Here is a 12,192-nt window from a genome sequence, read left to right as displayed (position 1 = left end):
TAAAACTGTTCTGAAATCACCAAGTGCACTCATTGGGAAATTTTCTTACGATCTTAAAAGTGGGAGAACAGTTCGGTGTCCAAGTTTGCTTTTAAGTTATAACTAGACTAAAATAATTATTAGCTCACAAATAATACTTAGGTCACATTTGAGATTTATGCCCTCAAAATTCAGATGTCCCTGGGACAATATGGAGAAATTGTCTTACACTTTGTATTTCTGTATCTGTAACACTATGTACAACCAAATACAATCTATTTGATATTGCAATATTTTATGAAATGCTGTTTCATTTTATTCAGTATCCTCTATTTCTACTTCAGAGGTTTAAACAGGTTTATGATCTCATCTTTTAATCTGCCTAGGCTATGTTCAATGTTCAGAGGGCCTTAAGTAATTCCCTTCTTATTCTCTGTTCATGGCCGGAGCAAAGTCTGTTCTTTATACAAGTTTTTAAGCTACTCAAAGTAATGTTGCTTAAAAAAGCCATGAAAGACTAATCAACTTGCCTGTGCATGTTCTTAATCACCCATATAATCCATTCACTATTGACCAGAGATGAGATACTTGAGGAACCAACCTCAAGTATCCCAAGGTTTGGCCTTCAACTTTTCTTAGAGAAAGAGTATTTTTCACTGCAGACTTAAAAAAAAAAAAATGTAGAGAACTACTTAACAACAAATCTACTTGCCTTTATTTTTACTTTGATATAAAAAAAGATGGAAGTACCAATATAATACATGTTGATTCCTTGTGGATGTGTATCCTATTTTAAAACCCTTCCTTTTTCAGGAAGCTGCTTTTGGGAAGCCAGAGTGTGATGTAAAGGTTTAAGAACAGTATAGAAGATTCAAGGACAATTTACTGTAACATAAGTGTTGCAGTTCAGTAATTATTTTAAAAATCCAGGTTTAGAAGGAAAGGGCAAACTAATTTGAAAAGAGAAAATAAAGAAGAAAGAGGGAAGGGAAAAAAGAGAAAAGAAAAAAAAAAAAAAAAAAAAAAAAAAAAAACACAAACTGGAGGCTGAAGAGGGTAAAATGGAAATATGAAGGAGAGATAGGAATAAAAAAGAAGGAGAAACTGTTATACATTTAACTCTATAGTACCCTGTTAATGGCTAAGTAAAACAAACCTGGCTCTATTAAAGGTAAGGTAAAAAAGAAAGTAAAAAGATTAGGTGAAAATGGCCTTAAATATACAGCTACTTATATTGGAAATAACTCCAAGAATGTGTTCAGCTTTATCTGTCCACATTATGTCCTAGCACAGCGGTCAGACTTGGAAAGACGTAGAAGACCCTTCCTTTTTTTTCCCAACCAACTCTAGAAGCCTTGACCTTAGAAATATTACCTTACATAGCAGAGAAAGGAAAATTGCTCTCTCCCTTTTTTATGATTATTTTTGTGCACAACAGAAAATTATGTGTTGGAATTTATTGCTGATACAGAAAGAAGCACAAATGACCTGTGATAGTGGGGTGTCCTTTCAGACCTCCAAAAGCACTTGGCATTGAGCAGAAAAGACACAGAAGCCTCTATAAGACGACTCCTGCTGTTTTGCACTGCAATACACAGATAGATAATGCAAAAATAAAGAAGGAATATTTATTTGGTGTACATTGACCTTGGTGGCGCTATATCAGTTTACTCTGATGGGAGATCTGCTGCAAGAAGTCTACAATGCTGACCTTACCTTCTCCTCTAGACAAATATTGCACTGGCTTTGCTGAGAACCTGTTCCCGAATGTCTGCATTTTATTCCAAGTTTTCAGTACTTGGAGAATAGGGGGTTTGGGGTATTTTTCCCTGTTAGTTCATAATTGTGAGACCCAGTTCTTGGGGTAAAGTGATTACATTAGTTAGAAAAAAGACAACAAAATCCCATAACTTCTATTTATTGACTGACGCATCATAGTACAGATAAATGTTCTGTGATCATAATAAGCAAGCATCATAATTCAAATCTCTCAAAGCACAGGAGTAAAAGATTCCACATGCTTAAATGTATACTCACTTAGTAAAGAAAGAAAAAAAAAAAAAAAAGAGAGAGAGAAAATATTAGAGATTTTTTAAGCCAATACTAGCAATATCACTTTTTGGGACATAGCTGTATCTTCCAGGAAATTTATCAAATTATTACCAAAATTGAATGGTAGTAATGTGAATTACTTAATTACTTTACAGAATTACAGCATCATTCATTTCAGCAGATTTATGGAAACAGTGTGGAAAACACAAAAATAAAACTGTTTCAAGAGGTTTCTTTTTGTTTTTGTTTTTGGTTTTTTTTTTTTTTAAATCTTAGGACATGAATTGCAACACAGCCATGCCTCCTCTTTGTTGGTGAGTGGCATTGTGTGTGTATTCACAAGCATGTGTGTAGATGCTGGATAGAAAATTCCTGTGGGTGACTGTCATCCACCAGGATTTTTCATCCATAATGTGGTATCTAAAACTCCTGTGGGTGAGTCTTGCTGAAACCAGCTAACACATATATACTTATGCGGGGAAAATGCAGCATACCCCTCTTTCATGCTCTAGCAAAAGCAAAGGCAGTACTATACTTACCCAAGCAGTTAATTTTTAAACTCCAAAATGCCCTATGTGTCTCAGCATGAGAATGGAGCAACAGCTATTTTGTTCGGATTTCAGTGAGCAGCTTGCTAGAATGATTTGAAAAAGGGGAAACAGGGGGAAAGGTAAAAAAAAAAAACACAACACAACAAACAAACCAAGAAAAGAATATAATTCAATTCTCAATTACTTCAAGTAAATATATATATATATATTTATAATATATATATATATACACTAAATCGAATTATATATATATATACTAAAGTGAATTAAATTAAAGCTAGATCCAGTTGAGAATGAGAATTCATGCTTATTTGGATAGCTAAACTAAGAATCCATTTGTTGATTTCAATCAGTCAGGCATCTTATTGGATGATATTTCTTTTCCTCACTATTTTCACATTCGGACTTTTTTTGTACTAATTCCTGTGGTCTGCATCTCTTACAATATAGAGTTCTCTCCTTAGCCGACATGCAGTTGTTTCCCAGTTTATGGGAACTGTTTCCCTGATATTATATCTCTTGTTCTGGCTTACTATTTGGAACTAAACTTATTTGTATCTCAATTTAACTGTGCATAAAGTGGTTGCAAATGTGTTTATTTCTCATGGGGCTTGTAGAAGTTATTTTTTATATTTTCTCTCTCACTCACTTTTATTGTTCTTTCACTCTTACTTTATGTTTCCTTATCTGTCTTATAACCAGTCATTAGAGTGAAATCCATCCTCAGCTGAGGCAACAGTAAACATCCTTGACTTTGTTATTTTATATATAAAAATATAGTGTCTTTTCAAAAGATGCTATGTTTTCAGCAAGGCACCGATCTGTGTCACTCACTTCACCTGCAAGTAAGAGAAGGCCCTTGGTCAGCCAAGGCCTCCTTACTGGAGGAGGGCCTGTCCTTTCAAAAGAAAGATGTCCAAGTAATGTGGAAAGAATTTCCCTCAAGAGGTATTTATTTTTCTCTATTTTCTATGGAGAAAATCAAGGCAACCATCTTAGATGAGATGGCTATTTTTCAGGGTGATAAACTTAGATGGAAAGAATAGGAAGGATTTGTCTCACTTTAGTTAAGACCCGTAAGTTAGATATTTCAGTATGAAGTGGTCATTCTAAGCTCCTTTTGTAAGTAAAGAAGAGATATAAGCACTTTTGCTTGTTCCTCAGGGCTGCTCATTTCATCCTGAAATACCTTGTTAAAATAGATCAGATGACTTCAGACTTCCTAAACTGAGAGAGATGAATCTGACTCATTTGCTCAAAAGTACTCAGCACAAAATTACTTTGATTTTAGCCACACCATCAATATAATGAAAATTATAAATAATCACTCTAATATTTGGTGGAACTTTTTAGAGAAGCAGAAGAAATAATAACTTTGAATTATTCTCATTACCTCACTCATGACAGCCTTTGATTTCCCCCTGCTCCTTCATTGTGCTTCCATCTTTAGAGATTACTTGCTTAGAGATTCTTAGTTCCTTTGTCATCTTTAATATTTTCATCCAACAAACAAGCTTTGAAATGAAGGAATAATGGAAATAAAATGCTTAGCTGAATTCCTGTCCTTTTGTGTCTGTTTCCCAATACAGCCCATGGTAATCTTGCAGAAATACAGTGTAGGCAGGGAAATGGGGGCCCAGACAAAAAACAACAAAAAAAAAACAAAACAAAACAAAACAAAACAAAAAAACAAAAAAACAAAAAAAAAAAAAAAAAAAAAAAAAAAAAAAAAAAAAAAGTGAATAATTTGTATTGGTAAAACAAAGCATGGGACCCGTGGTGTTAGTGTCTTGTTTTGTATCTTTGGGTAGGGCAGGGTGAAATGTTGAATTTATAAAACGCTTTCTTTTTGTGTCCCAAGAGAAAGAAATTTCATGCTCTTTTTAGATCCCTTTGGAAACTGTCAAGACACTTTGGTCTCAAACTCTTGTCTAACCAGGATGTCTCCATCTCCCCAGACTTTATTATGTTACACGTGCAGAGCTGAAGACAGTATCTGTCTTAGTTCAGACCAATTCTGTGGCGAGTTATGGAAATTAGGGCCTTGACCTTAAATTTGGGTTCATTAATTTGGATGTAGGAATGATAGACTGTTTACATTAACACATTGTTCCTTCAGAAGACTCTTCTATTTCCCACCCTGTGGAGTTAATTTAGTACATTTAATTAATTAATTATTAATTAATTTTACTTTTTGCAGGTATGAATTTTAAGAACATTTGTCTAGCATCCATCAAGGAACTCAAACCTGGACTGAAACTTTACTTTCTTGAGGCAAATGTTTCCTTCTGCGATCTTCTAAAGCCTGGATATTTACTGTTTTCTTCTAAAGAATTGTTTCTTTCGCCAAGCCCTGGAGTAATTAAGAGATGTGTTCAGTACTGCAAAGTTAGTACCTTCCTGATTGTTATTAGTGCTGATAACTATCACGAATAGTACCTTTGGCTTAGCATCCAGCACAGCAAATTGTCGTATTTGTTGAAAAAACAGGAGACTAGATTTACTCCAGATAGGCCCTTTATATAAAAAGACACCAAAGAAACCTTCTGTGTTCAGTATGATATGATTTACTGCCATTTACTGCCAACACTGAAAATATACACAATATTGAACATTTACTATAGTTCTGTGAAGGAGCTGCAGACTTTTATGTACAATACTGCTTTATCTTAAAGATGTTGCATTATCTTGGAGATAAAACAAGTATTTTTGCACCGCCATGTAAAATTCCACAAATAAATCCAGCATGTAAATTCAGTCATCAAATATCCATTGCAGATTGTGGATAGACAGAAGAAAAGGACGGACTGAGCAAGCAGTTGCTTTTGCCCTTCTAAGCATCTCCAGAGCAGGTGAAGGAAATGCATGTTGTATACTTGAGAGCTGTAAGTGTCAGATCATGGATAACTTACCACCTATTCTCAAGACTCATTTCCCTTCCAATGTTATTTCTGTTAGTTGGAATACCCAGGCTTTACTTCAGCACTACATCTTCTATTTCTGAAAGATAGAAACTGTCATTCCCAATGAGATGGGGTTACGACTGAGGTTATGAACTTATCTCAGGTTTCCTGTCTAGAGCCTGTATAATGTTGTCAATGTCTGACATGAGAAAATATTTTGTGTGAAATTTTAATTTCTCAGTTTGTCTTGTTCTGATTTTTTGGTTGTAGGAATTTGTATTGTTTCTTTTATGCCTTTAAGAAAGGGATAAAATGAAACAATCTTCTCATTAAGAGAAAAAAATCTACTTTCTTTGTTCTTCAGCTATTCTACCTATATTTTCTCCTGAATTATTTTTCCTTCAACAGTGTAATGAATGAATCTTTCTCAACTCTGTCTTTCGGGAAAAAAATATACCTTTCCCAATGTCAAAGAGTGAACTTATTGTTTCCCCGCATTAATGGTTTTGGCATTATGATGTATGGAATTTCTTCCCTTTTTTTCTTTTTTCTGACTGAATTTGTGCGCTGTGAATTAGTGAATTGATTCAACTGCAGTGTGTGTGTAGTGTATTTAGAAAATCCCTTTTATGTTTGGTATTCTATATGTTTTAGCATCTATGGGTCACCATTGATAAAAGCTGTGCCTATGCATGAAGATTTTCCAGTCAATTTCTGTTAATTTAGCAATCTACATGCAAAACTCTGATTGTTACATGAGATGTGGATCAAAAGAAATTCTCTTGGATCTTTTGGAGCAATACTCTCCTTATTCGAGTGTAATTTAAGTGGAAGTGGGTACGTCCTTGAAAAAAACCCAAAACCAACCAAAAACCAAAAATTTTCTTTTTCTTTTTTTTTTTTCTTTACAGTGATATTTTATTTCATGCTCTGTTCATTCACAAAGTAACTTGCTCTAATATCAATATGGAAAAAAACCCCTTGTTGAAAGTAAGGCTCTCAAGTGAGAGCTCGCACAGACAGTCACCCTGAGGTCACTTGTTGAAATCCAGCACACTTCAATAGCAATGACGCCTTTTTGGCAGATAAAAAAGCTCTTCAGCGAACTTCAGTCCAGGTCAGAACAGGTGAGTTCCTCTGGAGAGGAGTTGAGTAGTCTGAACTTGCCTTTCACTGAAGTAAATTGCTGAAGCAGAGGATGAGAAAGAAACATCTTCTGGATGAATCAAATTCATAATCTGAATTGTCGGTGTCACACTTTTTCCCATCACTGACTGTAATTAAAATAGGACCTTACATTTGGCTGGGAATTCTTTGTACATCTCTGCCTTACATCAAAAAGCTGATTGTGCCCATTTTCTTATGAATACTGTGCTTATAAATGTTGTTTTTTAAAATAAGAGGTGAATAAAATAACATTGCACCAGAAGATAGAGAAACAATTAAAGTGGAAGTTGCACAATTTTAAATTTTTTCATAATTTTCCACTTATTTCCCAGCAGGTGCTCTAATTTTCCTCCCTTTAATCTGATCTTCAAGGTTACATTGAAAGCTAAAGTACAAATGTAAAAGCCAAGAACACATTAACCAGACATAATCATATTTCTGTTTGAGGTTTGGTGAGCTGAAAGCAAACAAACAAACCAAATAAAGCCACTCCCAGTGACTCCCTAAATTATCCATTTGAAAGAAAAAATATCCAAACAAACAGACAATATGAAAAAAAAAATATGAAAAGAAAAGAAAAGAAAAGAAAAGAAAAGAAAAGAAAAGAAAAGAAAAGAAAAGAAAAGAAAAGAAAAGAAAAAAGAAAAGAAAAGAAAATCCAAAACTAATAGTGAGGGGAAAGTACTGCAAGGAATTATGAATATTCTTTAAGTGTGTGAAGAAAAAAAGCAAACAAACAAACAAAAAAAAACCCCACAAACAAACAACAACAACAACAAAAAAAACACAACCCACAAACACTACAGCTGTTTTAAAGTGAACCTCTCTCAATATGAAATATTTACCAAAAATATGGTTCTTTGCCTAGTCTCAAAATCTCCTCCTTCTCTTTCATCCCTCCCATAGCATTTTTTTGGGTTTTTTTTCCAGAATCACCCTTCCCTATATCAAGAATTTGTACTGATAAACTAACAATGAGGCTAAATAGAAATATGATCTTATCTATGTCTTTAAGAGCTCCACACACATGGATTTCCACACAGCCATGGGTCATAATTTTTGGTGCGAAAAATAAATAAAAGGAACTTAACATTTTCTAGGAAGGGTTTGGGTTTTTTTAAACAAAAGCCAAAATAAAACAAATAAATTAACAAAAATAATGGTAGAAAGATGAACATTCCAAATACCTTACCTGTGAGAGTTCTCAGGAAGATAAATATTTCTCCATGTTTACTGTGGGAAGAAAAAATTCTGTGGTGTCATGCCTACACCAGTTCTAATAAATTAAATAGTTATGGGGAATAATTCTGAATTCCAGAAGCCTGTTAGTTGTGAAGCTAAATTGTAACTGTGGTCTCCAACACCCTTTTGAACCATCTGACTTGAGATATCACAATTTTCAGTATGTTTTGTGTTTAGCACAAGCCAGGAACCAGTTTACAAACATCCTCCTTCTTTTGAAGGTGAAAAGCATTTAATAACGTGGACAGAGCCTTTTCTGTGCCAGTTGGCCTCAGTACCAGAAAATAAAGCTGGGCACATTTAAGCTGACAATTTCTCTGTTTATTTTCAGCTCTATCTGCTTGTAGATCCATAGAAATTTATTTTCTCCTATTTCTAACAAATCAAAGAATCATAAAATGCTTTAGAGATCACTGGGAATCATCTTCTCTCTCACTCAGAGAAGGTTAAGCTATTCAGGACCCTACTTGCACAAACCTTGAATGTCATTAAAGGAGGGAGATCCCACAAGACCTTTGCAAACATTTTCCAGAGTTTGACCACCACAGTAACATGAGAGCTGCCTGGACAGCAAAGATGAAGTCAAGGAAGGCTTTCAGTACCTCAGACTCTGCCCCAAAGGTCCCTGTTCCACTCAGCAGCAGCCCCACCTTTTTCCTAGAATTACTGTTGTTATTGATCTATTTGGGAAAGAAATATACACTTCACTATTGCTCCCATATGCACAGGAGAGAATAAGGCATTTCCAGGGGATTACTCAGAACTCAGTCAGGCAGCAGCAAGCTGATGACCAGTCCTGGGACTGCACTGTTCTTTAAATACTCCTTCCACCTCAGCTGCCCGCTTAACTTTCTTTGTTGATAGCTGTAGGTGTGAAGATTCTGGTGACTTCTGGTATTAGCAAAACCATGGGACTGTAGTAATTGAGTATTTTTTGTAGTCTTTTGCCCTGAGCAACTACTTTGCTTATGCTTTGAGTCAGCCCTAAATTTCTTTCTTTAACAAATGTGTTTGTTTTTCTTAAGGCTCTTTAAGTAAGTTATCTGCTGGTGTTTCTGAGTGTATGTGTACAGAAAACCTCTGAATAATGTAATGAGATAAAAGAAAGCAAACAGGGCATTTGTAAGTCTTTGCCTACACAGGGAAAGGAAAATAGAGCATAGAGAGCATAATCTGCTAAACATGACAGGGGAAAAAACCAGGCAATTAGAGTAAAGAGTTATATATTCTGTAATACGTGTGCATCCATATGGAGACAAAATATGTGTGCAAGTACGTGCACATACAGCAATAAACATATACACAAATGCAAACACATATACAAAGACAAACACAATTAATTTCTAATTAAGATGAGAGCAACATTCAAGCCTAGACTCAAAAGTTATCAGAGGCCTTGCAGAGAATCCCCCTGGAGTTTCTGAGAGCTGGGTTTAGTAGCCAGCAATTTTCAATTTCTTAGATAATGTGTAGGACCATAGTGCTGATTAGCCCTTAAATCACACCCTCCCTGGAAAAGCAAAGTCTTTAATTTCTTTAATGGCTAAAAAAAGTCTCTGCTTTTCCCTTTTTCACCTTCAGAAGCTCTTGGTTAATTGTGATCTGGATTTTTTTTTTTTTTTTTCCTTTTTTTGGTGCTGAGAATAAACAAGGGTACTTCTGTAGAAGAAAAATGCAAGGGGGTCTCATATTAGGGGAATTGGTTTCTCTAGTGGAGAAATGATACATCATTTTAATTCCTGCATTTTTAAAGTGACGCCTGGGGTTTTTAATCTCAAGTCTCCCTTTGACATTAATGGGAGTCATGTTGCTGAAATAAGCACGTGATGCTTTGATAATTGAAAGGAACCATGTGTGATAGAAACATAGACACTGGAGAGATAAAATACCTGTTCCACTAGGAGATCCTGCCAGTTGTCCTTCTAACTCAGGAAATCAAGAGATTTACAACTTGTTTATTAAAGTAGTTTAGTCCATCTATAAACTAGTTAGAATAGAAGATTTCTGCACAGGATAAATAGACTTTATCAAATGGAAGTGTTCTGTTTCTTAGTCTCATTCTATCACTTGTTATTCTTCTTGTGACCTGTGAGTAATTGCTCTCACATAACATATTTTACAACATTTTGGATGCTTTCAGAGGGTCACCTAGCTTTCCCCCAGGCCCTATTTAGTTGATTTGGTTATTTCAATCTACTGACTTCATAAGTCAAGCCTGAAAATCCCCACCGGGATTTTTCCTATCTCTTTTTCCCAAATATTCTAGATCTTGGGGTATTTTACAGAGACTAAAAGAAAAACTTTTATCCCTAGAACTGAGGGATCCATTAAAAATACCAGGTAGAGTAGGATAGTGCAAAGGGGCCTCAAAGAAGATGTGAAGACCATATTGAGCTATGAAGATATTTATTTCCTGGGTTTATGAAGTCCATAAAATCCATGGAAATAGTGTGCACAGTCTTCTAAAAAAAGCCTTTTTATTTCCAACGAGTCATTCAGAAAGTAACATCAAACGTTTTTGGAGATAATAAGGCCTTGACCCCTTCAGAGTCCATTACTGTGTATAGTGCAAGAAAGAAGGAACTGAGAATCATGATCCTGTGGTTTAAATATTGCCTATATTGTCTGTTTGTTTATCAGTTTTCTTAGTTCTCAACCCTGTCTAATGTAAGGACATGACAATTGCTCATCAGTTAAACAAAACATCATTATATATATTTACTCTCCCTATTCATCCCCTGAAAAGAATCTTGTACATATTTAAATGGAAAGAAGGAAGAAAAATTAATATAATATACACTTTTACGATTTGTACAAGACAAAACAAAAGGAATTTACTGCAGTAACATTTCTGCAGTTCACTGTGTAGAAAACACAACAGGGATTTCAGAAAGAAAGAAAAGAAAAAGAAAGTAACAAAATTTGAGCATGCATTTTTAAAGTACATCAAAAATATCTAAGAAAATTAATTGGGAAAAACAGTTATTAAAGCATAACTGAGGTCGCCACCACAGATCATTTAAACATCAAAAGCAAAGCTTTCAGTCTTTTAATGTTAATTTTCTCATGCACCGCATGAAGTTCACTTTCTGGTTTCTGCTTTGTCATATTTGCATTAAAGACCACAGAAGTAGCTAAAGCATCATGGCAGTGGAAGTTGAAATGGAGACATTTTGCATAGAAAATTGTGAGAATTTTCATGTTCTTCTTCCAGTTAATTATTAAGAAGTCCCACAGTCCTGTGAGCCTGATGGGAACAATATATTCTTGCTTTACAGTTAGGGGCATTCAGCTGTTAAGAGGATGGGCTATTGTAGGAGAAAATTAAGAAATGGGTATAATTAACTTGTCTAAAACTGCTCTCAGACTATAGATTCAGAATAACAGTATTTCTCATAAGTACCAGCAGCCTACCAAAAGGCTACATTATGATGGTAAATATTTCCCATATTTCCCCCTGAAAATATGCTTGTAGGACTTTCTCAACTTCTAGCAACTCTAAAAGTTGTGTGGGCCTACACACTTCTGTTAATTTCTGCATGTCTACCATAGGTGTCTTCTTTAACATCAGAATGCATCCACTGATAGTGGAATCATTCAGCTTTTAGAAAAAGCACTGAGTAAGAAGTGCTTGCCAAAACAAAAGCAGGAGCTTCAACTTCATTTTGCTTTTTGTTTCAAAGAACCCAAAATTCCATCTCCCTCTTCCTTTGACAGTTGCTTACCAACAAACTCCAGGGTACAGGGACCAAAGAATAGGAGGGTGGTGAAACACTTTTGGGTCTGAGGATAAGTTGCTTTTCAGAAAAGAAAACAAGTCATGAATCCAGGGTGAAGGGAATGTGTTTTCCAGCAGTTTGGCCATACAGTTATACTAGACGAATATGTACTAGGAGCTGCTAGTCAAGTGTTTCGCTCTGGATATCTAAATATTAGTAAGCAGAAGAAATGTATTGATATGTTCTAGACAAGAAGAGTTTCCAGTGTTTGTCTAATGTGTTCTTTTAGCCTCAGAAGAATTTAAGGCACAAACACTCTTTCCAGCATAATATTTAACCATTTCTTACCATCCCCAAGCTCCATCTTGGTCCTCTTCCATGCCATATTTCCTGTTCCTCTCTGAACAATGAGACAGAGGACTTCACAGGAAGTATTCTTGATGCATAGGATGAAAATTCAGTATTTTTTTAACAGCAAATCTTCACTACAAAAAGCCTAATCTCTTGTATTGTTTGAATTAGAAAAATCATTCAGTTTACTTCTAGTTCCAGCATGGGTAGAAGTGCTTAAATTTTCAT

At 35.1% G+C, this 12,192-nt stretch overlaps 1 long non-coding RNA gene across 1 annotated transcript in view; it reads left to right on the top strand.

Annotated features, from left to right (window-relative positions):
* The first annotated feature begins 4,082 nt into the window (after nt 1-4,082).
* The window catches only part of LOC310923000, a 473,937-nt gene continuing 465,827 nt past the window's right edge, over nt 4,083-12,192 (top strand). Inside the window, exon 1 of the long non-coding RNA XR_014592525.1 lies at nt 4,083-4,320. This is a non-coding gene — a long non-coding RNA (uncharacterized lncRNA). The remainder of the gene's footprint in view (nt 4,321-12,192) is intronic.

The sequence above is a fragment of the Zosterops lateralis genome, assembly GCF_965231275.1.
Source record: "Zosterops lateralis genome assembly, chromosome: Z".
Classification (NCBI taxonomy): Eukaryota; Metazoa; Chordata; class Aves; order Passeriformes; family Zosteropidae; genus Zosterops; species Zosterops lateralis.
This window is presented reverse-complemented; position numbering and strand designations above follow the sequence as displayed.